Below are 26,495 nucleotides of genomic sequence, written 5' to 3' on the forward strand. Positions count from 1 at the left end.
GAATGACAGGTGCCCACATTTCACGATGTAGCACAATGCTCCACAACCTGTGTATGTGCATATTCAGGTGTTTGGTCAGGTGCGTTGAGACCTGCGTAATTTAAGCGGCAATTATCGCGGGAAATATCGGCGTAAATTTGCATCTATATTGCGTGGAAAAATATACGCCCCCTTGTTCATGGCGGGAAATTAACATATAAATATTCAGTCAGATGCAGGCCACAATTGCTGCAAACATGTCTGACTCTGACGATTCAGCAGCAGAGGACGCTCTGCAGAGAGCACAAGCAGAATCCCTGCTTGAAGCATTACAGAAGAGGGAACAGGAGCGGAGAAGGAGGGCCCAAGAGAGGAGTAGCCTGCAAGATCAAGCGGGCCCCTCAGTAACAGGCCCTGGTGAACCTCCACCAGCTCCACAAGGGCCAAGCAACCAGCCAGAACAAGAGGTTGCATCTCTCCAAACAGGTGTGACCCAGCAGGTGCATGGTGAGAGAACTGGGGCCACCAGAAAACGTGCTGCAACATCGAGGGTGAGGACTGAGCAGGATACCACCACCAGAAAGAGAAACCCTGCATTTGTAGAGGCCGAAATGCGAATTCTAGTGCCCAGGGCACGCGAATGGATTGAATTGGCAACCAGGAAGCCGGGTGCCAGTGCAAGGAGAAACCTTTGGGACAAGATCACAGAGGAAGTGAACCAGGTGGCACCAGTGGTCAGAACTTGGGACGCGGTGAAGAAAAGGTTAGTGTGTTTGTCAGGGCAATTTTTCAGCAGTCTCCAGCAGGAACTGAGGCCCTTATTCTAGTTCACTCTTTCTGGCCAAATATTTCTTAGATGGACCAAACCATGTGCACTGCAGGTGAGGCAGGTGTTACTTGTGCAGAGATAATCAGATTTGGGTGGGGTTTTACACCTGCCTCACCTGCAGTGCACATGGTTTTGTCCATCTAAGAAATATTTGGGCAGAAAGAGTGAACTAGAATAAGGGCCTCAGTTCCTGCTGGAGACTGCTGAAAAATTGCCCTGGTCTTTGTCCCCCTGATAATGTCATATGTGTGTACATATGTTACATGTATGTTTTGAGACTAATAGAAAGGTGTGTTTGTAGATAGTGCTACACTTCAATGTCACATGTGAACACAACCATGTCTAATAACCCACATTGATATATGAAACATGCACCATTGGTGTGATGTGAGGTTATGGGCACAGTTCTGCTCATGTGAAGTATGTGATGGGACAAGAGAAAGTGTGTTTTTGAAAGAGTTGTTGTAACATGTTCCATATGATGCTACTGAAACAAGAATGAGCAAACTGTGCACATGTAGCTGGTGAAAAACTACACATCCCAGTATGCCATTCCATAGTTAAATTACTCCATAATAACCACATTGTCAAGCTATGGTGAAATGTGTAGTTTCACACCAGGTGGAGGTGCCTAATTTGGCCATGGATGATGTCATTTCTGCATAGTGATGTATGTATGTGCATTTAGTGGCCTAATGAATGAGATGAGACACTGAAATGCCTCCTAATTGAGACATGAATGTGTGTGTGGGACACATATGGCAAAAAAACATAAGATCACCCACATTAGCAAATGTCACGTAGCTAGGGGTACCACATAGAGCCTTTAATTCCGGACACATATTAATTACACAGGTTCTGTGGCTGGCTGACTTCAAGACTCCACTTCACCTAATTTTAAACTGCCACAGAACCTGTGTAAGTAACATGTGTCCGGAATTAAAGGGACTAGGTGGTAACCCTACACGTAGCACAGTGGTGCACATATCTCATGGTGATATTTGTATTTTTAAACTTGTAGGTGGACTGACTTCAAAAGTGCACTGAAGAAGAAGATGACTGACCGGTACAACCACAGCATGTCCACCGGGAGAGGTCCTATGCCTGACCATTTGGAGTATACCCCCCTGGAGCTGGACTCCTGTGACGTGATTGATGTGGGGGAGATCAGGGGGATCTCCAATATGGACAGTGAGCTCCCGGCGGAGGTCTTTGCTGCTGCTTTTGATGGTAAGTCACAGTAATGCATTGTATTTAGAAAGATATTTTTTATTGCGTATGTGATGGTGACATTGTTTTCAATTCTTATCCTAGAAGAAGCAGAAACACAGTATGTACCGGCAGCATCTTCCTCTGCAGAGCCACAGGTGGAGCAAGTGGTCCAGCCTCCACCAACACGTCGCCCCCAGCCCCAGCCACAGGAAACATGGACTGAGAGCCTGTTGGTGACGCTGGACAGGATCGAGCAGCAAGGGGTGGATGCTGCGATCCGTCAGCAGCAGGTGGCGGATTTTCTGGCGGAGTGGAAGGCCACAAACCAGGTGCAGGTTGAGGCCTTGAACCGCATTAATGAAACTCTGGCGGCTGGCATGCTAAGCATTGGCCAACACCTCAGCCGCCAGAATGAACTTCTTGCGGAGCAGCTGTCCACCGCCAGGTCCCTAAGGGACAATCCCCCATCTGCTGCCCCACCCCAAGCTGCTCCCCAACCTTCCACCTCGGCTGACCCTCCTGTGTCGACTAGGGGAAGACGCCGAAAGCCAGCTGAGCCAAAGGCCCCTGTCCCCAAGGCCCCATCTAAAAGGGGCAAAAAAGGGCCCAAATGAGACCTGGTTCACTTCCTCTGTGGTTGGAGGCCAAAGGTTTAAATTGCACTGGACATCCGCTTCCTGAGTTGGACATCGATCCATTTGCGTGCCATGGGCATGAAAGTTCGTATTTTGACCTCTACAAATGCAGGAAATTTTTTTTTGGTGGTGTGTATCTTGCTTAGTATTCACCCTGGTTGTTGCAGTACGTATTCTGGTGTCCCCATTTCTTTCACCATTGCATTTGCAGGGTAACACATGTTTGGAGATATGCAACCTCTTGTTCTGGCTGTTTTATTATTTATGTGTCTATTTTATTTGTTTATTTGATTTCTCACATTAAAGTGTCAAGCTGTGATGCTGAACAGCAAATAAATTTATTTTACAAATTAAATCTAAATTGTGGTATGTGTCATTTCTTGTGTGAAACAAATACTAGATTTATGTGTACTTACTGACCAGGGTATTTTTGAACATTTGTTGAAGTGTGGTCGAAGTTTCCCATGTGTAACCCTCTCCATGGCCATTCCCATGTTCCTATCCAACTTTTCCCTGCTAATTAGTTTGTGTCAGCACATGTGCAGAGCAACTTAATAGGTGAGAAAGCAGTTTGTGTGCAGGTGAGGTAGCTCCTACAGTAGTAGGTAAAAGCAGGTCCAGAACAATGCTTTCCTCATGGAGTGGGTGAGGCAGACAAACAAGGGTGAAAAGGTACATTTGTGTAGGAATGCATATGTGTCCTCCCTAAAAAAAGATGTGTGAATGGGCCAAACATGATAAATTAGCTTGTGAACAAACATGCATAACTTTTTAAATATATATGATTTGACAGTGTCATAAGCAGATGTAGGAATCCTTTGTTAGAGAGATGAGAGTGCAATAATGTGATTGGTGGCATCTTACATCCAGAGTGTAGTCAAATCCAAATCATAGCAGATGAGATAGTGGTACAGGTCATTATTTTGGGTACTATACAAAGATTGTGTGGAAAATAGTGGTCATGGGCTTCAAACATTGCTGAAACATCCTTTGTAGGTGTTAGATGTGGTTTATGTTATTGTATCCTAAATACAAAACCTATGTTAGTATTAGAGTGAACACGTTGACACATGTCGACTTGTGTAGATTGAGTGTGCTACTGCGTAAAGTCTATGAAAGCACGTAGTGAATGTGTCTAACTGTTTAGCAAATACCTACCTTAGCGTATAAAAAGATTCTTACCTTAAATTAAACAAACCTTTAAATGTGGAGAAGTATAAAAACATAAGCTTCCAATGTGTTTGCGTGCTGTGTGTGTGGCTTGCAGGTAGTGAAATCATGCTTTGGACTTAATAGACTGCAGCATTGCTTATTACATTCAGGTGTATGTGTTTGAGTAGTAATCAGCGTAAATTAGCCAACTCAGGCGCACGCTGGCATGCGGTATCTGTAGGGGTGGTTTGAGCTGGCGGTTGGCGGCCGCCTGTTTGGTGTCCGAAATGAACGGTGCCTTAGTCGATCGTGCGGTAGTAGCACCGCTCATTTTTGGTGCACACCCCCGTGTACGCCCATATTTACGCCCATTTTCCCTCATTATTTCGGCCGCTCCCATCAACACGCCCCTATGCCGCCCCATTACCCGTACGCTCGCGTACAGGTTTTTTCGCACGTTGAGACACCGGCCGTAAGCGTTGTGGAGTGTTCGCGCCGGCGCATTAGCGTATCTGCACATGCGCAGATCATGAAAAACCCCGGGACGTACGCGTACGGCCCGGCCGCTCCAACCAGAATAAGGCCCATAATGTGTATGGGGCACTACAACTGTGGGCATAATATGTAAGAGGCAGTTCTATGGTGGACATAATATGTAAGAGACACTACAACAGTGGGCATAATGTGTAAGAGTAATTTCTACGGTGGGCATAATGTGTAAGAGGCACTACTTCAATGGGCACAATGTTTAAGGGGATCTATTACGGTGATATCAATGTGTAAGGGGCACAATTACAGTGGGCATAACGTAAATGGGTAAGGATGAGGTACTGTATAAGCTCCCTACAAGCTTTTTGGTATTCACACTGCCCTGTGATTGGTGGCAGCCTCCTCCACCATCCTTAGTAACTGTCTGCTGTAAGGTGGTGGCCATTTTGTGAGGAATACACTATGGGAGAGAAATCATTTGATAGTCGGCGACCATCGAATGATTTCTCCAGTGCTCGCAGATCTGAGACACCTTTATGGTGTCTCAGACCTGCGAGGGTCCTGTGCGGGAAGTGAGCGGGTAGCTGTCATCCGCTGACGTCAGCTGCCCAGCCCCCGCACTTGTGTCACCAGCTATTGCCATGGGAATGCCCAATGTTTTCTTGGGAACACTCATAAAATGCTGGGCGTTCCCATGGGCTATGCCCCCCGCCGTCGCCCCATGCCCCCTCCCACATTGCTAGGTGTGAGCGGGACAGCGAACATGTAGTTTGCTGTCCCGCTCACACAACATCGGTCCCCCGTGTGAACATGCAGGGGACCGAACCAATTAGGACAACCCTCTTGGAGCATCATAAGGTGCACTTACTCCGGACCTCAGTCATCCGGTTCCACAATGCTGCATACACCGTACCAGTAATGGGTATTGTGGATGGGGCCCTTCCTGTATAACATGTACTGAGCCCCACATGTTCCAGTGGCAGCCATGGTGTAGGATTATAGTTGTTTAAAGTGTGTATTTTGTGCCTCACTTTCTTCTGGCTTATTCTAGGTACACACTATACAAGGGGCTGCCGCACTATACAATTATTGTCTGGATTTGGCAATAATCGAGTGAACGGCCTGATTGTTTGTATAGTGCGTATGATTGTTTAAGCATTTTGCCAATAAATCGATCATACCGCCTGCGCCTGCGATGACTGGTGTCCAGTGTAAAAGATTAGATGGTTGTGATATGGTCGTATTCGGTCGACATGGGTTTTTTCACTATTTTTTGAGCCGACATGTGCCGACAGGTGGTATTTCATGCCCTACCATCCACTAGGGCGTGGTGACTTCCAACTGTGTCCATGTCGACTGTGTCGACATTCGGGTAAAAAAAAACAGTGAAAAACCCCATGTCGACCTAACGACTTAACACATATGTCGACCTAAACCCTGTTGACCTTCCCACCTGTTGACCCAACGGTGTTGACCTTATGACTGTCAACCTAACCATGGTCGATAAAACGATCCACACCCAGATGGTAAACCTGTTCCGATGGCTATTGGATTTTTGAATGGATGGGTAGCACAGCACTACATCCTACCCCACCGCCAAGGCGGGATTTTACTCTAGTGGGGAGGTGTTTTAACCAAATGCTGGCTGCTGCGTTCACGTCTGACACAGACCCTAAGTCCTTGGGTTCTCCCCAAGGAGAGCAGGGTTGTAGACATCATGGCTGGGCCCGGGTAGTGAGGGGGCGTGTCCTAAAAGAAGGGGGTGTGGCCAGGTCTCCTCAAAACATTACATTAAAAATAGTAGTTATGGTGCTGTGAAGCTGTGCACCCCAAGGAGCAGTTATGAAGGGGGGTGTAGTCAGTGCGATCGTTAACAGAAGCTGAGATGTAAGGGGGGGTCTGTCGAGCTGTGAACCCATGACCCTCGATTAGGCCTGGGCACTGAAGGAGAATGTCACTGGGCCACCTTAACTAGCACAAATTACATAAAAACATTTCCCGTTCCACCTCTAGGTTAAATATTTATTTTTCTCTGGGTCTTGTTGCGAAAGCCTCTCGACACAATTCCAAAGAGTTATTGTTCAATATTAATACAATTACCGGCAGCCCCAGATAATTTAAATCCAATTTCGCTACATATATTTCGCATACATTCCTCAGCCGGCGCGTCACATATTTCACACGCATATTTACAGGGATGCAAAGCACCAATACTCAATATCTTTGCATCTGTACCCTGTCACGCTTGACGGATCTCAATTTCTGAATCTTAAAATCATACCAAGAAAATCAGGCTGCAATTTGATAATATATGTCCTAAACGCTTAATTGATTGATTGGCTTACTGCAGCTTTTCGAAGCACCAAATTTATCTTTAATAGCCGGAGACAGGCACGGCAGGCAACTGGGAGGGGGTCCCTCGGCGTCGATTTGCTCTTAACTGGAAAGTCATTACCACTTAATACATGTAGATTGTGTTGAAAGAAAATTATGTGTAATGAAATGAGGGTAAAATTAGTGGAGTGTTATGGGCGAAAGCAGATGTTACGAAGGAATTATGCTAGCAGAGATAATCACCTTCGGTAGCATTGTGTGTGCTGGAGTATTAACTCCGAGAGAGGGTTGGTGAGGGACCTGAGTACATAGCCACTGATCTATACACTGCCATTGCTTAAATCGCTGCATCTGGCTCGTCTCACAGAACGGCTTCTTCTTCATTCTCTTTGTGCGCATGCCATGCTGGTAAGACAACACAAACGCGCAAACAAATGGACAATTTGGTTTTTACGCCTTTTGAAGTTATTTATAACAATTCTTATACACATTTTTCAAATATTTTTGAATTTTTTTTTAAACATTTTTGGACTTTATAAATTCTGGTTCAATGCCGTCACCTAAAATGTAAACAACAATAAATAAAATAATAAAAAATAAATAAATAAATATTTTTTCCTTTGAATTGCTCCTGCAGTGAGAAGAGATCATGTTCCTAATGCATAGTTAAGGGCAAAATAAAAAGGGGCAAAAGAGGTGCAATTTGCACCTACAGTATGACATAAATCCCTTTTTTTTTTTTGCATGTAGTGGAAATACGAGCTGCTTTTACATACAGCCCACACAAGCTTCTCTGTTCTACATCTCTCTGCATGTTACATCTGCCCCTCTTCTTTGAAAACATGATTTTACTGAGGCACAAACTGCTCCCTATTTCTTGCCCCTTATTTGCTCCTAACTGAATAAGGCCCCTTGCGGGTCAGTTGCCTACGGAATATGTAAATGATTTTGCTAATTATCTTGCTCTTTCTGGAAATTAAAATAGATGTTTCTACTCTCCAATGCTTAGTAAATAGACCCCTTTATATCTCTGGATTTCACTGGGTGCACAAACTCATGAAATGTGCTTCACAGCATACTTGCTTACCCTCACTGGAATAAGCATGGAGGGCCCCCCGGAGGGACAGGCAAGCTTCCCGATTTGTCATGGCTTCCCTATTCCTGTCCGCCCATTTAGCCTTTAAAGTGGCCAATCTGAATAGTGGATGACCCGCCACCACACCCTTTTTAAAGTTTAACCTCCGTCCGGCCCCTTTCCCTACTTCACTACATCCTGCCCCACCCCCAGGCAAGCAGACTTGGACTAGATTAGACAAGTAGTTGGCAAGTATGCTTCACTGGCCGATGTTAAGGTGGTACTGACCATAAGATGTGTGGTTATGTGTGCAGAGTCTATTTACAAAGTTTTGGAGAGAGATAATGTGGAGGGAGATAAAGTATCAACAGATCAGCTCTTGTCATTTCTTAAACACATGCTGTACTTAGAAGCTGATTGGCTGATACTTTATCTCACACAAAAGATTAGTAAATAGACCCCTTTATGTACATAAGAAGAAAATGTGATGCCTGCAGAGAGGGGAGGTGGGGGGTGGGAGTTCGTGATTTTTAATAACCTTGCACTTTCAGAAGTTCAAAAAGGTGCAATGAGTGAGACTTCTACAGCCTGCATCTCAAGGCGGGCCGTCTTAACAGCATTGGAGGCTTCGGGCAGAGTTACTGTATATATTTGGTGCCCCTCCACACCCATTCACAAGAAAAAATGTAAACAAAAAATCATAACACTCCCCTTCTGTGCTACCACGCCATCGCTCCACTTGCTTCAATACAGTTAATGGCTATCCACACTCTGATTGGTGCATAGCTCCAGCCACCCACCAAGCAGCATTCTGACAGCCATTCACTGACTGGCTGCAGGCTGGGAAGCAGGAAGGATGCTGCCTGGTCTCTCTGTTTGTGTGTAAATCACAATCATGTGGACCAGGCAGAATTCTCTACTGCCTACCAAGAAGCTCAGGTACCCAGAAGCCCACAACCCATTCTCCCCCAGCTCATAGTCCCTTAGAATTAGGGGGCCCCTTAGGCAGCTGCCCACTGAACCTATATGTTAAGAGGGCCCTGTCTCAAGGGGGGGTGGGGGGTGGGGGGGGGGTGGAAATAGGGGAGTGGCTAAGAAATTAACTTCTTCAAAAATATAGGGACAAACATTGCCAAACAAGTACAAATCTTTAAATCATGTTATGTCCAAATCCCATCCCCAGTTATTCTTTGTGGACATCTGTAACAGGTAATAGCACATGACACAGTCCACTGTAGTATTGTGTCAACATACTGTAGCCATGACTGTCAGGGTATGCTGGCACAAGTAAAACCATAGGTGCCAAGGTGTAGATGTACCCTATAGAGTTGTGCCTGGCTGAAGAGGAGGGAGTGCCCCCAGGAGTCTACTCTCCTAGATTAGTCACCATTGTAATAGACAACCTAAGGCTGCTTTCACATGCTCCGGCTTCTGCCAGGCGGCGACACCACGCACGGGCCAAGATGTCGTGCCACACACAGAAGTTTAGAATGGTGGGGATGGCCACAGTCCGGCAGCCATCCCTTCCAGTGGTGATAGCAGGCTGCAACCGGGCGGCCGGGCCGTGCCCGTTCCATGTGAATGGACACAATCACGTCCATGCGGGGTTTGGCCATGTGAAAGGAGCCTTAGATCCATCTGAAGGAACCACCGGCATGGGAATCACCAGAAACTTTTTCTTCTGCAAGCGGTGCTAGATCAGTTCATTGTTGGTGAGGGAGGGAAGAAAAGTACTGAGCAGGAGAAGACGCACCGGCAGGCAAAAATGAAGAAGACAACATGGTTAAGGATAGAGAAGGAGAGGACCCGGTGAGCATTGCAGGACAACAAACCTATATTAGCCAGAAGACCCCAGGAGAGAAAAGTCAAGTTAAGAACCACTCAAGTCCAGTGACAGCAGAGGGCTCTTGCAATAGAGCTGGAACCACTTCTGCACTACCCCTGTGAGGACCATCAATGGAACAGGAGGACACATCTATGTCCAAATAGGTATTGTCATTTGTCATCAGTAAACCCTGGTCATCCTAGCTATTGTTATGTTGATGTTGTTTGGATCATTGATCCAGTTTTCTACTATCAACCATGCTGCTGGGTAGTTAGCATAGGACAGGCATTGTGGGAGCACGTGTGTCTCCTCAAGACAACCAAGGGGTCCAGGGACTGTACCTTTTGGTGACCAGACTTATCAGTCAGAGTATTTGCTATTAAAGTTTGTTCCATTTCATGTTGGCCCTGGAACTTGGGCGAGGGGAGACTGTTCCCTGCTACCTACTGTAAATATGAAGCCGTCATTGTTGTGTGTCCCCCCACCACCCCACATGGGTCTAGGGTCACATGGACCTGGAGCTTAAAATGATCGAGGGCCTATCATGAGAAGTAGAGGAGGTGTGACCAGTGCTGTGGGGTGTGGCAAGCAGTGAGTGGGCATAGCCAGTACCATGTGGGCGGATACACCTTCTACATTGTCTCCTTAAATACATACAACTAGAACAAATGCATATTGTGTGGGAAATAGGAAAGGAATATTAATACTTTTTGCCGAGTGTATGGCCAGCTGGGAGGCTGTTGTGATCATGGACCTAGAATTATGTAGAGGCCTAAAATTGGAGCTCCATCTGCTTCATCATTATTCTAATGTGGGGTACACACCAGAACGATATGGCCCAAAACGAGCCAATTTAGATACAATCTCGACCGATTGAATGTAAATCGGCCGTGTTTTGGGCCATTTCGCTGCCCTTTTGATACGATCCCGATCCGATGCTCGGTCTTTTCTGAAATCCTACCTGCTGCAGGTAGGATCTCAGAAACGACCATTGTAGTGGGTGTGGGTCGCAATCGGATCGCGATCACATTAGGGGCATTTTCGCGGCGGGTTGTTGGCGCTGTCAGCTTGTGAGCGGGTCGTACATTCCTGTGACTACCCGCTCACAAGCACTATCCTCCTGGTGTGTACCGGGCATTACCCTGCTCATCCAGATCTAAGACCTGTAGTGCAACTTGGAAGAATGCAGCTCCAAACACAACTCCTTCACCAATATATTGCTCTCCTAATTCCTGAGATCCAGGGGGTACACTTATTCTGCCCCTACAGGCAATCCAAAGGGTTAAAATAACAAACCCTCATACATTACGATGAGAACTGCTCCTTGCGGATCATATACGGGGGCAATAGGGGAGATCAGCCATTGGGATATCATCACCATACTGTGGTGCAGATTTATAAAGCCTGGTGAAGTGATAAAGTGGATGGTGAAGTGATAAAGTGGAAGGTAATAATGCAGCAACCAATCAGCTCCTGTCATTTTTCAATTCCAGCCTGTAACATGATAGTTAGTAGCCGATTGGCTGCTGTGTTAACATCTTCCACTTTATCACTTCACCATCCACTTTATCACTTCACCAGGCTTAATACATCTGCATCACAGTTTAATAGATGTGTTACGCTGCTTGTGCTTGATACGATTTAGTATATTATGCTATTAGAGTATCCAATGAGAACCTTGCATTTTACATACTATGCGGATCATCGTGACACCTGCAGCAATTTAAACAGATTATTTCTGGACGCAATCGCCGTGCGCACCCCCAAATTCCCCCGGAATATGTGTCGCAAATGAATATATAATGCTAAAGTAGTAAATGTTAATCTGCAACCATACAAAATAATGTATAGAATATATCTATTTTGTCACAATGACTCCTTCCCTGGTAGACGTAGTAAAATAATAGTCTATGCAGACAGAAAAGACAAGAGTAAAATTAAACAGGGAACCACATAAAAAAAAAACATTGGTGAAAGCAAAGTATATAAACTCCGGAGAGAAAATAACGGGATATTCATAACATAAACATCGTGAACGTGAGATTAATCTCAGCCACAAACTGTTCCTTAACCCTCAAGTAATTAGACAAAAGTCATAAAGCAACAATATGATTTTGCATATAACACTTCTAGTATCTCGTATAACAAATTCACATTTTATATCTTCTGTTCTCGTACCCGACTTGTACTTCTTTATATTTGCCATCGCTGAGCAATAATATAGCTGGTTATTATAATGACTTCATTACGCTGTACTGAAATTCTCATTTGTCTGGTTCTTCTTCCCTCTGCAGGCTGTAAGTGCCGTCTAATGTACTGTATTGTATGTATGTATGCATGTATGTATGTATGTATGTACTGTATGTATGTATGTATGTATGTATGTATGTATGTATATATGTATGTATGTATGAGTATGTATGGGTAGGTTTATGTACAGCATGTACTGTATGTATATGTTTATGTACAGTATGTATGTATGAATGTATATACTTACATCCTTACCTACAGTACCCTCCTGGAATGGCCGTCATGGTCTCAAAATCTGGTTCCACTCCTGGCCCCCAGAAGGGTGGGCAAGCCTGCCGCATTTAGAGGGGCCCCCACATCGGCCCCCACATCCCCTCCCTCTGCAGGTCAAATGCAGGCATTTGCAGCTCTTTGGGGAGAGGGCGTTGCTAAAATGATGCAAAAACTGTAGCATCATTTAGTACCACCCCCTCCCCGAAGTGCCGCCAATCGAGGCATTTACTAGAATAAGGGAGGGGCTTAATGGTGGTGGGGCTTAATGACAGCAAGCCCTGCCCTGGCAAAGCTCCAATTAAGGTAGGCAAGTATGATGTATGTATGCATGTATGTATTCGCGTCACCAAGCCCCTCCCCCATGTCAGTCAAATGCATCAATTCGTGGGTCCGCGGATTGGGGGAGAAGCTAAAATGATGCAAATGGCAAAGGTCGACACAGGGAAAAGATCGACATGGACAGAAGGACGCCACAAGCAAAAGGTCAACCATTTCATGTATCAACCATTTCCGTGTCTTTGTCTGTAGCGGTCGACCTAATTACTGTCACAAACGCAACCACACCATTTTCCATTATGAAACACGATTATGAAACACGATCCGAAATGGTTCAAATAAAATCTGCCCTCATAGAGCCGACAGTAATCTGTAAAGATTGATTCATATAATGAGAATCCCAATATATCGACAGAAAAATAAGCCTTCAATAATCTTTATTATTTCAGCCCGATCCCTCTTGACGTCTGGTCAGAATAATTTTTTCTTATACATAAAGTAATAATACACAAAGTAATAATAGCGGGATAATCAGTCGCTAGAGGAAGAGCTCATATATGCAATCCAGCGGAGACCGAGCAAGGCCTCATTCGCCACTGACTGTGGTCACTAATGGAATAAGAGAGGACCCAGAGGTATAAGCAATATCCACTGTACAACGCACAAGCTGCTGGGATCGCACGAGAGCCGGGATAATCCCGTTAGGTTTCAGCTTCTGAACACAGATGTGGAACCTTTGGCAAAACCAATATGAAAGTTCTTGAAAGGTCTGGTCATAACTGTGTAATAGTCGGATGTTTCATCGCGCGCGGGATTATTTTTAGAGCACTTGGAGATGATTTTCTTTTGAGGTTCTCTGTCACAGCAAGACATCAAGCGCGCACGGGGCATAGGAGAATTACCGACGCTAGAAACCGAGGATCTTTTTTTTCTCTCTCTGTATTACTTGCAGTTTGGCAGTTTTTTCACGTTTTTTCAGATTCACTAAATAACAACAAGCTCTAAGCATTTAGCTCTTGTTATACCGTCACCGGCAGGATACTTGTAGGGAAATCAGTGTTCAGCAGGACTCGAGGATTAAGGATTAAACAGGCAGGGAACAGAGATATATTGGGCTGGCAGAACAGTGACCGGTTAAGGGGCCTCATTCCGATCTCATCGCTTCAAAGATTTACAAAAACAAATGATTACATGTGGCATTGCAATTAGTAATAATAAGCGACTCTTACCTAATAAAAATGCTTCATAAATAAACACCTCACTCCAACAAGTTTTGGTGGTCACAATACATGCCTCCGCATTGTCACCACCCAGTTTCTGAACAAGATTCATACAATTATGGAAGTGGGCACATCTTGAATTGGGGAGGGGGGCACATCAGTGGCTCTAAAGGTGGCGGCTGCAGCACAGTCCAAAATTAAAATAGGGGCACGGCACCAACTGCCAGTTAGTCACGTACCGGTGGTGTTTGGAGTGGCAGTTGATGGCAGTTTGAGGTGGTAGTCCCTTATTTGAATTTTGGTTGCACCTCCATTTTCACTCCATAGCAAAGGTAGAGCCAGCAGAATTGGGGTCTCCTTCCCAAACTTTTAAAAGGGCACTTTAGCCCTTCGATGGAGAAGGAAGTTTCTCTGTACCTACTTTTCCTTTATATTTACCATGTCGTAGCTACATACATTGAGCACTTAAAACAGTAATGGAAGGTGCATAGTGCACTCTGCACTCTTTTGGGGAACCCCTTTATGTGTCACAGCACTCCATCCTCAACAAGATGTTACGAGCCGCCTCTGGCAGGTCTGTGTTTCTGCAGCCTGACTTCTGTATGTGCAGCCTCACCTGTCATAATTAGGCCATTAGCACTCTGCCTGTGTGGTTGGCTGACCAGCTGCAGTGATTAGGGGGCTTGTCCTTTCTGGTTGTTTTCATTGGGAGTTGCTCCCTATATTACCCAGCCTGCCCTAAGCTCTGTGCTGGTTGTACTGCTAGTTTCTAGTGCTATTGCTGGTCATACCTGATTACTCCTGGGGCCAAATGTAATAGGGTGAGAGTTTCAGAAAGTGAGATATTTTGGGAGAGTTTTCCCATGTTTTTTAAAGCAGCAATCAATTGCATGGCAAAATCAACCTGGTTTTGCAGTGTAATTGTTTGCTGCTTTAAAAAACATGGGAAAACTCTCCCAAAATCTCTCACTTTCTGAAACTCTCACCCTATTACATTTGGCCCCTGTAGTCTCAGAATATCGGTTTCTTTGCATGTACCTGTTATTGTGCATAACCTGTGCACTCCAGCCTGTATGTCCCTGCTCTGATGGAGCTTCTGTGTGTGACCCTTTGGATTTACCTACAGTATGTCCTCTAACCATCTTGCTGAGCTTCAGTGTATACAGTAGCTGTGTATATTCTGGCGTCGTTATTTATGACTAATCTGTCTGCAGATCCTGTGCTTTTGCCTGTCCTTAACTGGTGCCACTCTGCAGTCCGGTATTTCTGTCTGCCGGTATAAATGTGTGCAATCTGGTCCTGTTCTCTGCCTGTATCGTAGTTAGAACTACCAGGGACTGCACCACTTACACCTCGGCCATTGTGGTTCAGTACCTAGTGCTTGGTTTCCCATCTCCTGTACTGTGGGCTAGTGTGTAACATCTACCACAGTGGTCCGGTGCCAGTCGCACACGGCAGTGCGCTAAAGTTCTGTTTATCTTATGTGTCCATGTCTGACTCCATACTTAGCTTGCACAGTCTCCCATAGCAGCCTTGTCCCGCAGGGGAAAGGCAGCTGATATTGGCGAAGGTTTAGTTAGCAGGAGGCTAGAAGACTACTTTGCAAGTGTAACAGAGCCACCTAATACCACCCTGGTGGCGCATCAAACGCAGGGTCTGAGAGGAACCATGTAGGAAACCAGCCGAGAGACCACTAAGTTTGTAGAGACATGACTTGGGCATCTAGTTGAGCTATTTAATAAGCACGCTGCCAAATTTAAGGGTACCGGAATTCCAAGACGGGTGACTAATTCTGTTTAGCCTCAAAAATATAATATTTCAGACCATAAACAAAGCGTAAGGGTCTAAGACATCAAAGCTTCAGCCTGGACCAACAAAACGCTTTAGCTGGAGAACTGATCCAAAATTCTGCGCCGTCATTGTGTTTTCCTTTTATAGCCGGATTCTCGTTATGAAGAGTCTGTTTGGTACCCTCTTGTCATCCCGATGCTGAAATAAGGCAGAAAACGCACAAAAGACACTGACTCAAAGTGACAGCATGCACAGCTAAATCCTAAAAAAAAGAAACTCCGTACCAGATGTTATCGGAGATACATTCGTTAATTGAATTTCATAATACAGGGTCACATGCATTTAAATGTTTGGTGAAAGCAGCAAATTTAAAGGACACAGGACAACGGGAGCGTTCCGAGGGAAGTTACCTTCAATAAAACCAGATTTAAAAAAAAAAAAAAAAATGGCAGCTAAGCAGATTTCTGTTATATTTTCCCGAATTTTAAATGTTCTCATTTGACCTTGCTGCCTGCTGCGACTGTCTGAGTTTTTACTACTCAGGTACCGGGAAGTGGGACAGTTTAGGGAAGTTTTGCTGGATTCATAAATGTTTCTAGGTGGGAGGGATTCACTAAGAATCCCATATTATGGCATAAAATACAGAAATCTTTTGTTTTGCCTGTTATTATTATCCTTTAGGCCCTTATTCTGGTTGGTGCGGCCAGAGCCGCACACGGGGCTCCGGCCGCACAAACCAATCCCCGCCCACGAGACGGATCGCCACGGCCGTCCGTACACGGACGGCTGGCGATCCGCATAAAAATGGTGGAGGCGTACGCCTCCACCATGGTGGGAGCTGCCCCCTGCCTTCGATGGTCGTCGACCATCGAAGGCAGGTCCGCACGCCCCAGCAGCTCCCGCAAGCTGAGACCACACGGACAATCGTCCGTGTGGTAGCTTGTATGGGGGCTGAAAGCTGACATCCGGCGACGTCAGCTTTCCGCCCCCATGAGCTGCGTCATGCCCTCATTTCCATGCATACGCCCCGCGTTTGCATGGGAACGCCCATGAAACGCGGGGCGTACACATAGGGAAATGAGGGGATGAAGCCCCTCACGCCCCTATACGCCCCCTTTGCGGCGGACGAAATACGTCTGCGGCGAAGGGGGCTGCACATGCGCAGAATGACCTCTGCGCATGTGCAGACTGTAAACATCGGCGGTACGGCCGCACGCGGGCCGTACCGCACGAAACAGAATAAGGGCCTTAGTTATACGGCGCCACAAGGGATCAGCAGCACCCAAATACAGAGTACATAAACAAATAAGAAAAACCAGAACACAGTGACTTACAATTCAGTATAGGACAAGTACAGGGTATATAAAAATAGGGCCTTGTTTGCTAGGCTGCATATACTGTATTTGTGGCCTCACCAGTGGTGTAGCTACGTGCCCCGGTGCCCAGAGCAAGGGCATGTTTGGCGTAGTAGGCAGGCTCTTGCGCATATAAAACCCCTCCCCCTCTGGCCATATAAATCCTCTTGAAAGGGGCCCCCCACCCTCACCCTTTTGGAATGACAGGTTAAAAAAAATACATATTGGTCCCCACATGAAAAAAAACATACCCAGAACTCTAGACTATCAGTACACATTTAACTAACCACAGACTTTCAATTAAACTTTGTCCTCATTGGACAGCCGGCGCCAACAACCCAGTACAACAGTGTGCGACGGATGTCATTGGCTGTCGGCGCAGCTGCAGCTCTGCACATCGATGCTGAAATCCCGGCCTGTGTTAGGGGGTGGGACCTCTCAGATCATCAGCGGACCGGGGTTACAACCCCCATAATCAGCACCGGCACAGCGGGGAGTCCGGGGTGTGTGTGTGTGTGTAGTGTCTGGGTGAGGGAGCCGGCGAGCAGGGCGGGGGAGCTGGCGGCAGAGTGCACGGCTCCGGCGCCAGGTGACATCTCGGCACCTGGAGCGTGTGCTCCACCGGCTCCGCCCTAGCTACGTCGGCAGTTAATACCTCCTGCCGCCCCACCAAACGCGCACTATCTCCCATTCCTAATCCCCTCACTAGCATGCAAGAGGATGTGTCCGCACGGGGAAAAAAATTATTCGATGATCGCGCACCATTGAATGATTTCTCCAATGTTCGCTAAGAAAAGTTACCCTGGACTAATTTTTCAAGTGCGCTCTAACAGCCAAAATTGGGGCAGTCTCCTGCATATGCCCCCTGCCCGCCCCCCCAATGAGCGAAACACCCAGGCTTTCGCTCCGGGGGTTTGCACATGTTCACGCATGCGCAAACCCTGACCATTGGGGATGAATTCGGACCTGAGCTTCAAGTCTGAATCGGGTCCTGTAGTTACATCATCAGACGATAAGTTTGGTGCCAACACGGGGAGAATGGAGTAGAAGATTGTTTAGATAAGAGTAGGAAAAGCACATGAGGGAGGAGGGCCCTGCCCGTGGGAACCTACATTGTAAACTCTAAAGTAATCCTTACTCACCAGAACTTTGGTTCTGTCGGCTTAGTGCAAGCTTTAGCGCATTCTAACGTACTTTTAATTTCTCCTCTCCAGGAGGAGCCCAGAGAGTAGATCCATAACATCGCTGCTGGGGGCGGAACATTACTGCTGTGTCATCAGGGGGCAGGACTAAATGTTGTCAGTCCCCTCTTTCGCCCCCGTCTTTTCTGCGCCAGAGTTTCGCTGGTTTTGTCTTCATCCTGCCTTCTTCACAAAGCCGCGGGAAGTATAAGGTGGGACCCAAGAGAGTCCTCTACCCTTCCAGGGCTGAGGGGGACTAGCCCAAAGTAGGGATGGCCATCGACCATCAATGATTCAAAAATCATCAATGGTTCATGGCCGATGTCGAATACTTTTGCCATCGATGGGGGAGAACCAGATGGTTTCCCTCCATCGATGGAACAGCAAAACGATGTTTTGCTTTTTTTTTTTTTTTCAAAGTGCCAGGACATGGAGCATAGCTCCGCCCCCGACACCCGCTAAGCCCCGACCCGTGTTTTGATTGGCCCACAGGCTAATCAATCAAACACAATGGCTCACCATCGATATGTAAAACTATCGATGGTCAGCCATTGCATAGTTTAGCACTATCGATGGCCAGTTGCAGAATTGCCATTGATGGCAACCATCGATGGCAATTGCAACGATGGCCATCCCTAGCCCAAAGATCGAGAGCCTCCGGCAGCTTCAGGGTGGGCAGGCTTATAATCAAAAGCAAACAAAGAGTTGGCCACTAGGGTATATATGGTCGTTAGGTAGACACTATTAAGGTCGACATGCATTGGGTTGACCACTGAAGGTCGATAGGCCTTAGTTCGACACATGGTCGACATGGCTAAGGTCAACAGGGTCAAAAGGTCGACACATGCATTAGGTCCACATTGAGAAAGCCGACAGTCAAAAGGTTGACATGTTTTTTTCATGTGCATACGGGTTGACCTTCATTTCTCGACCAATTGCATGCCAACCTTAATTTGGTGAACCCAATGAGCCATACCTGATATTAATGTAGCAAAAACACAGCTGTACAGCAAAGCTGATGGCTGATATAGGGGGGGGGGGGGGATTCGCTAACATCCTCCGCCCCACATCGCCGCCCCTCCGCCGGCAACCGCATTCTGAATAATCCCAAATGCACTAACATCTGCAATCATTAATGCAACGGACAGCTCTTCTCCGGTGCTAGACTTCCAGGAGGGGGAGGTGGCCCAATCAGGACCTACACAAAGGCCTCCACCCCCCTTAAAGCTCCACTGCGAGGGGCAGATGCATCAGACTTTGGAGAGAGATAAATCATACCTCCTCTTGCTTAATTCTGCAATCGGGACCTGCCGAAGGCGCGGCCAGCCAGAAAGGGAGAGGAGCTAAAGGGAGGGTGCGCGTGACATCGGGTAGAGGGTTGTGGTCTAGTGCCATCTCTAAATAGCCAGACTGTCCCACTGTAATCGGGACAGTTGGGAGCAACCTGCAACATGGCAGTTGGGAGCTGACTGGCCAGTACTTTATCTCTTTCCAAAGCTTGATACATCTCCCCTGGAATGCTCCGTGTGCTATAAACGCCGACCCTTGACTGTGGATGCAATTCTATTCCAAAGAAATCTAGAAAGGCTTTAAAATGGAAATAAATTGGCAGAGAATAAAAAAAAAAAATCCATGTATTTTTTTGTTTCCCCTGAATACGTTTAACGTTTTATTTTTTATTTTTTTTCTTAAGGCGTCGCAGGTATACTAACTAAGCAGCGGCAAATCGCTTGCTTTCTGTTTACTTTCCTGAATAACGGTTTGATTTGAGGGCTGTTCTGCGTATCCCAAACCCTTTAGCCTGAACATAATATCCCAGGCTTTAGTCGTTAGGGTTTGGTGTCACTATTCATAAAATAATTGAGTTTACACAAAAAAGTGATTCCTGTAATAGCCGTTTTTTACAAGTACCTACATTTTATTTAAAATTACTAACTCAAAGGCAAGGTAAGAAGAAGAAGAAGAGAAAAAAAAACCCTCACCTTCAACAACTTCCTGTAATTGCGAATTATTGTGAGTGAAACAGAGGAAAAAAAAAAAGATTTGAAAATGATGAACCATTATGCGAGAGAGAGAGAGAGAGGGATAAAAAAAAAAAAAAAAAGGAAGAGAGAGCGACGGAGGAGAAAAGACATCTCAGCTTCATGAAACACAGCTGACAAGCTCGACTAAATTACCCCCGGACCATTACAAAAATCACTTAATTGGCAACCATTTTGTTAGGTCAATTGACTCTAATTGAAAAAATAACAAAAAGCTTATTATGCTGCAAATGTGACCGTGGAAAATGAGTCTTGTGTTAGGAGGAAACAATAATTCTACATTTCAGCTGCTGCTAACAGTAAAAAAAAATAAAAAAAACTTCAGTGTTTTCCTCCGCTAAAATATACAGAGAAAAAAAAATTGTATATAAAAAAAAAATAATACACGCTGAATGCGGCTGAATTGGTTGTTTTTCTTATATTTAAACCTCAGCTTCCTCCCCTCCTCCATTTTCAGCGTATTATTGTGGTTTTTCCAACACCAGACAGATGGAATATATATAATAAAAGTCTGTCATGGTAATTGCAGTTTAAACCAATATTATTACTAATGCGGAGCCCCCTCCCCCCCTCCTTTATTGACTAGATCTACAACTTTATTTACAACAAGCATGGTCAGACTGGTCCTCAGGGGTAGAGGCATAATTGCCTACCTGACCCTCTCCATGAGGGAGAAATGCTCTGTTCCTGGACTTCCCTGGTAATGTATGATTGCCATCACCTGTGGTGACACCTTTATTATCAATTACCCGGCTCCCCACAGGTGATGGCAATCCTACATTACCAGGGAAGTCCAGGAACAGAGCATTTTCTCCCTCATGGAGAGGGTCAGGTAGGCATGTATGGGTAGAGAAGGGGAACCCCCAGTGTACCCCACTACTTGGGGCCCCACCTCCTCCTCTAGGTATCAAGTTACACACCGTGCATTTAAATTATATATTATATGTTACCTTATATTGCCCAGGACTATGGTGTATTTTATACAATACAATGCTGTTGTTATTTATATCTATAAAAGGCTAACTACTCCTCACCTCTATGAGGTGAAGTACTGCCACAGACCACTAGAGGCCACTTGACAAACCAAATGACTCCTTTGTGTGATAAAAGATGTCATAACAGAAAGGGAAAGTAATTTTTGCAGGGACACTGATTTGTTTCAAAGTTGCTGGATATTGAGAGAGGGAGCTGTGAAGACAGAGATTGGAGGTAGGAGCAGATTGGGACTGGGGGTGGGGTGTAGAGTTTTTGGGCTAAAAACTGTCACAGCTCCTCAAAGTGAAAGAAAAAATGGTCACAGCTCAAAGTGAAAGTACAGATGGAGCCCCTCTCTTTCATTTCATTCAGGACGTCCCCGCTGGCAAGTGTTGGCGGAGAGGGACTCCATTAGACTGGGACGTGTGAGAGTCTCACACGCATGTGTGTCCCAGTCAGTCGGCAGCGGGACCCTGTCCGTCTCTACTTCATGGAAACGGGCAGGCGGTGGCGACCGGCAATGGTGACCAGGGAGGCGGCGGACGGGGGCGGGGAGCTCCATTGGAACTGGGCGCACGAGTGTCTCATGCGTGCATGCCCCCATTCCGACGTCTGGCAATAGAATCGCCAACCCCTGCAAGCATGAGAGGGTCTCCATCTGTACATTGCAGAAGCCGTCATTTTGACGGGCATTTAACTAGTTTTGATATATTATCATGCATGTACTGATGTAGCCACACTCATGGTTGCCGTGGACGCGCTTGGACTGGATGTTTTTTTTTTCCCCAAAGACAAAAAGTCATACTGTACAATTGTCCATGGAATCCAGTAATCTTATAAATATTATAATTAGAGATGAGCGGGTCCGGATCCCCGAGATCCGGCAGATCCGAATCTAGGGATCCGGGTCAGGATCCGAGGCGGCTCGGGAGTTCCCGCCTCAATTCCGGACCGAAAACGAGGCAAAACGTCATCATCGCGCTGTCGGTTTCTCGCGGGAGCGGGCTCTTATAAAAGACGCATGCGCGCCCCGCCATCTTCACTCCAATCTTGGAGAGGGAAGAGAGTGGTTGGGAAGCTCTGTGTGCCCTGTGCTGTGCTCCGTGCCATGCTGTGCTGTGCTCCGTGACCTGCCCTGTGCCCTCACTGCCCTGTGCTCCGTGCACTGTGTTGTAGACTTGTATTGAGTGAGTGTCAGTGACTGTTTATAGGCCTGAGCCCTGTAGTGTGATTTAACTAACTAGGTGCTGCAGTGCTCACACGCAGGGGCTGCAGTGTCCACTGTCCAGTGGCTGTCCTGTGGCCCGTGCCCTGTTGTGATTTATTTAGCCCTAAGCCCTGTGTTGTGTGATTTAACTAACTCAGTGCTGCAGTGCTCACACGCAGGGGCTGCAGTGCTGCTGAGTAGTACACTGTGTACAGGGTAGACATTAGAGACAGAAAGATATGCCACTATGTGGTGCACCAATGAAGAATTCTTATTAAAATGTAACCTTTATTATAATTGGTTAAAAATAGCGAAATAAAAGGACACAAGACATGAAAACACACATAAAGTTTTTTTAAAAAAGGATATAAATTATCCTTGCAACGCGGGACCCCACACTCCTTGTATATGATTTTCACTGTAATCAGATTTTATGATCAGTCTAGTATTTTATTAAACAGGTAATCTGAGTATGCGGCGGTGCGGTGAGCTAATAAGACTTTACAAAAGTCACCCTGTTCCCTTTTTCCATAGATAGGTGAACCTTACGGGTACTGGTGCAGCCCTGATAATTGAACAGTGGAATTAACTCACTCAGGGTACAATAGGTGGTGCATAGTTAGTGTGAATATATAGATACGGCTAATGAATTTCACCACTCTGGATAGCGTGTGCACTCGAGATTGCTGTGCTTAGGTGGCAGCAGCTCTCTGTGCAAAACACTGACACGCTACACGGTGTTCCGATACTGCCGCTCACCCCCGAGTGTCCTGGAGCACTGTGCGCTCAGTAGTGACACGCCGTCCCACAGATGCAGGACAAGGAGGTAGCGGTATTGCGCTCACGGCTTACACAGGGTGCACAACACAGCCAACGGGCTGCAAGCTAAACGCACCACTGTGTACAGGGGCTGCAGTAATACAAGGGGCTGTGTCCAGTGTGACGGCCTATATCCATTGTCCAGTGTCACGAGTCACAACATATATCCTGTGTCCAGTGTGACGACATATATCCTGTGTCCAGTGTGACGACATATATCCTGTGTCCAGTGTGAGGACATATATCCAGTGTCCAGTGTGACAGATATATCCATTGTCCAGTGTGACGACATATTTCCTGTGTCCAGTGTGACGACATATATCCAGTGTCCAGCGTGACATATATCCATTGTCCAGTGTGACGACATATATCCTGTGTCCAGTGTGACATATAGCCATTGTCCAGTGTGAAGACATATATCCGGTGTCCAGTGTGACATGTAACCATTGTGTGACGGCATATATCCTGTGTCCAGCGTGACATATATCCATTGTCCAGTGTGACGACATATATCCAGTGTCCAGTGTGACATATATCCATTGTCCAGTGTTACTACATATATCCAGTGTCCAGTATGACAGGGGCTGTGTCCAGTGTACAGGGGCTGTGTCCAGGGGTTGTGTCCAGTGTACAGGGGTTGTGTCCAGTATACAGGAGCTGTGTACAGGAGCTGTGTCCAGTGTCCAGGGGCTGTGTCTAGGGGCAGTGTCCAGTGTACAGGAGCTGTGTCCCGGGGCGGTGTCCAGAGGCTGTGTCCATTGTCCAGGGGCTGTGTCCATGGGCTGTGTCCAGGGTAACGGGCTGTGTCCATTGTCCAGGGGCTGTGTCCAGGGTGACGGGCTGTGTCCAGGGGCAGTGTCCAGGGGCAGTGTCCAGTGTGAAGGCTGTGTCCAGTGTACAGGAGCTGTGTCCAGGGGAGGTGTCCAGAGACTGTGTCCAGTGTGACGGCTGTGTCCAGTGTACAGGAGCTGTGTCCAGAGGCTGTGTCCATTGTCCAGGGGCTGTGTCCAGGGTGACGGGCTGTGTCCAGTGTCCAGGGGCAGTGTCCAGTGTCCAAGGGGCTGTGTCCAGTGTGACAGGCTGTGTCCAGTGTAAAGTAAGAAAAATAAATAAAAGTAATAAATAAAATAAAAACACATTTTTGGAGGATGATGGAGGAGGAAATAGTGGGAGTGCTGAAGCTGCTACCACCAGTCATGACAAGGCCGATACCTCTTTGTATTTGCTCTTTGGAGCATTTCTCTTTTTTGGGGGTAGTTTATTAAACTGCCACCCTGTCTGCCCCTGCAGTTCCAGGTTGGAAGTGTAAGGTCCACATGTATGTGATGCCGACTGCTGTCGCTTAGCTTAGTCACCCAGCTACCTCGGTATACCCTTTTGGCCCCACTACAGTAAATGAAAACAATTTTGTAAGCTGTGAAGTGACCAAAATTGACTAGAAATGAGTGGAAACTAATGTTATTGAGGTTAATAATACTTTAGGGGCAAAAACAGGCCCAAATTCTGTTATTTTAGCCATTTTTAGCATTTTTTCATAAAAATCCAGATCCAAAACCAAAACCCACAAGGGTGGTTTTGCCAAAACCAATCCAGATCCAAAACAAGAAGGGAGATCCAGATCCAAAACCAAAACCCGAAAAAGTGGCCGCCGCACATCTCTAATTATAATAATGGTTGTTCACAACAGCGTATAGAGGGTGAAACGATAAGAAAGTACAGTGTAAAATAGTCTGGTTGGAGGAGAAAGGGTGGTGGGGTGGCAGCTACTGCAGGACCAGATTGTCCACCTTCTTCCTTTCCACCCTGCCACTTTCTTTCTACAGAACAAGACCCACTCCCCTTCATCCCCTCAGCCAATCCCCTTCTTCCTATCCAGTCTGCTTTCTCCAAACCTGAGGACCAGGCACGCCCCCTTCATCCCACTGGCCCGCTCCCAGGAGTCCTTCTGTGCATGCGCTGGCTGGGGGTACTATGAGTGATCTTATTGGTTCCCTATCAGGGGGCAATGTGAATAGAATAAGTAAAAAAAAAAAAAAAAATACGTACTCAGTAACTATTAACCCTTTGAGTTCCAAGTGAATTTGTCAAAGTAGGTGTGAAAATTGACAAGCAAACTTTTTTATGCATCATAATGACCTGTAATGTTACCTTGTATAGGAAATATATCTTTTTTTACACATTGAATTTATATAACAAATGTGAGCGACGCTGGCACTTTTTAGCGGATATTTGGAACATCTCTCACAGAGAGTTGCAATATTAAATCTCTCTCCTTCCCCAGTGTCCCTCCCACTTATTCATTAAATTAATTCTCTGCACCCCTCTGTATTATACTAACTACAGTAACAAGTTACTGTACCTCTTTGACCTGAGACACACATTCCTATGGTTTTCCGTTTTACCCCTCCTTGCACCTGACCCAAAATATTAGATTTTCAACATGGTAATGGGGAAGAATGGAAAAGAAAACTATTGAACATTAATGTATAACACCACAAAAGGAATTGTGCTTAATAGAAAAGCAGACAAATCACTTTCAGTGGTGGAGCTAACAGGGTCCTTTAAGGCATCACTAAAGGTCAATAAAATGTGCAAAATATTAACTGATTAAGATTCGTTACAATTACCGCCGGCGTATGTTATTAGGTGACGGCAGTAAGTCTGCGGGGTGCACCTGATATATCCATCCCAGCTATACTGTCAGGGACTGCTCCAGTATTTGACAGCCTTAGGGCTATTTCAAACGCTCCGGCTCCTGCCGGGCGGCAAAACCCCGCACGGCCAAGAAGTCATGCCGCACTCAGGAGTTTAGAATGGTTGGGATGGCCACAGCCCGGCAGCCGTCCCTTCCAGTGGTGGTATCCGGCTGCAACCGGGGGGGAGCGGGCCGTGGCCGTCTCGCGTGAATGGTTACAATTGTGTCCATTATTAACTACGGTTGGCGGCATGGCTTTTCGCCGTGTGGGGTTTCGCCGCCCGGCAGGAGCCGAAGCGTGTGAAATAGCCCTTAGTCAGCTGACTAGGGGCTCCAGGCTCTTGGGGACCCCTCAGTCTGATTATTATACAATTAAGGATGACTCAGAGATATATCCTTGTTGAACTTAATGCAAATGGCAGGTGCTGAACTTCTAAGACGCCATCTCCACACTTTGGTGTGTGGGTGGCGGTCATTGATTGCCGAGCTGCAGTCGCGGGTATTTTATGCTTATTCTTTCCCTTGGATTTGTTTTTGTGAATTGGCTATGTAACACTTGCATCCAGCATCACTTTGGGGCAATGCTGCAAAAATCCCTGCTTTGTTGAGGGGTCATTACGCTGCGCCGGAGTAGCCAGACTCATGCCATTAAAAAAATAACGGATGTGACATCGGAGTCAATGAAATGGTGCGATATAACAACACCAGATGTTGCATTTGTGTTTTTTTTATTTTTTATCTGTCGTTCTTTTCTCTGAGGCGTTCCTGTTATACCTCTCTTCCGGTACAATGAGACTGATTTGCATTCAATAATTCTCCAGAATGAAAAGACATGGAATAATGTTATATTTAGCCCGTCTCCAGCCATACCTGCTCGATAG

Source organism: Crinia signifera, chromosome 12 (assembly GCF_055691185.1).
Source record: "Crinia signifera chromosome 12, ASM5569118v1, whole genome shotgun sequence".
NCBI lineage: Eukaryota > Metazoa > Chordata > Amphibia > Anura > Myobatrachidae > Crinia > Crinia signifera.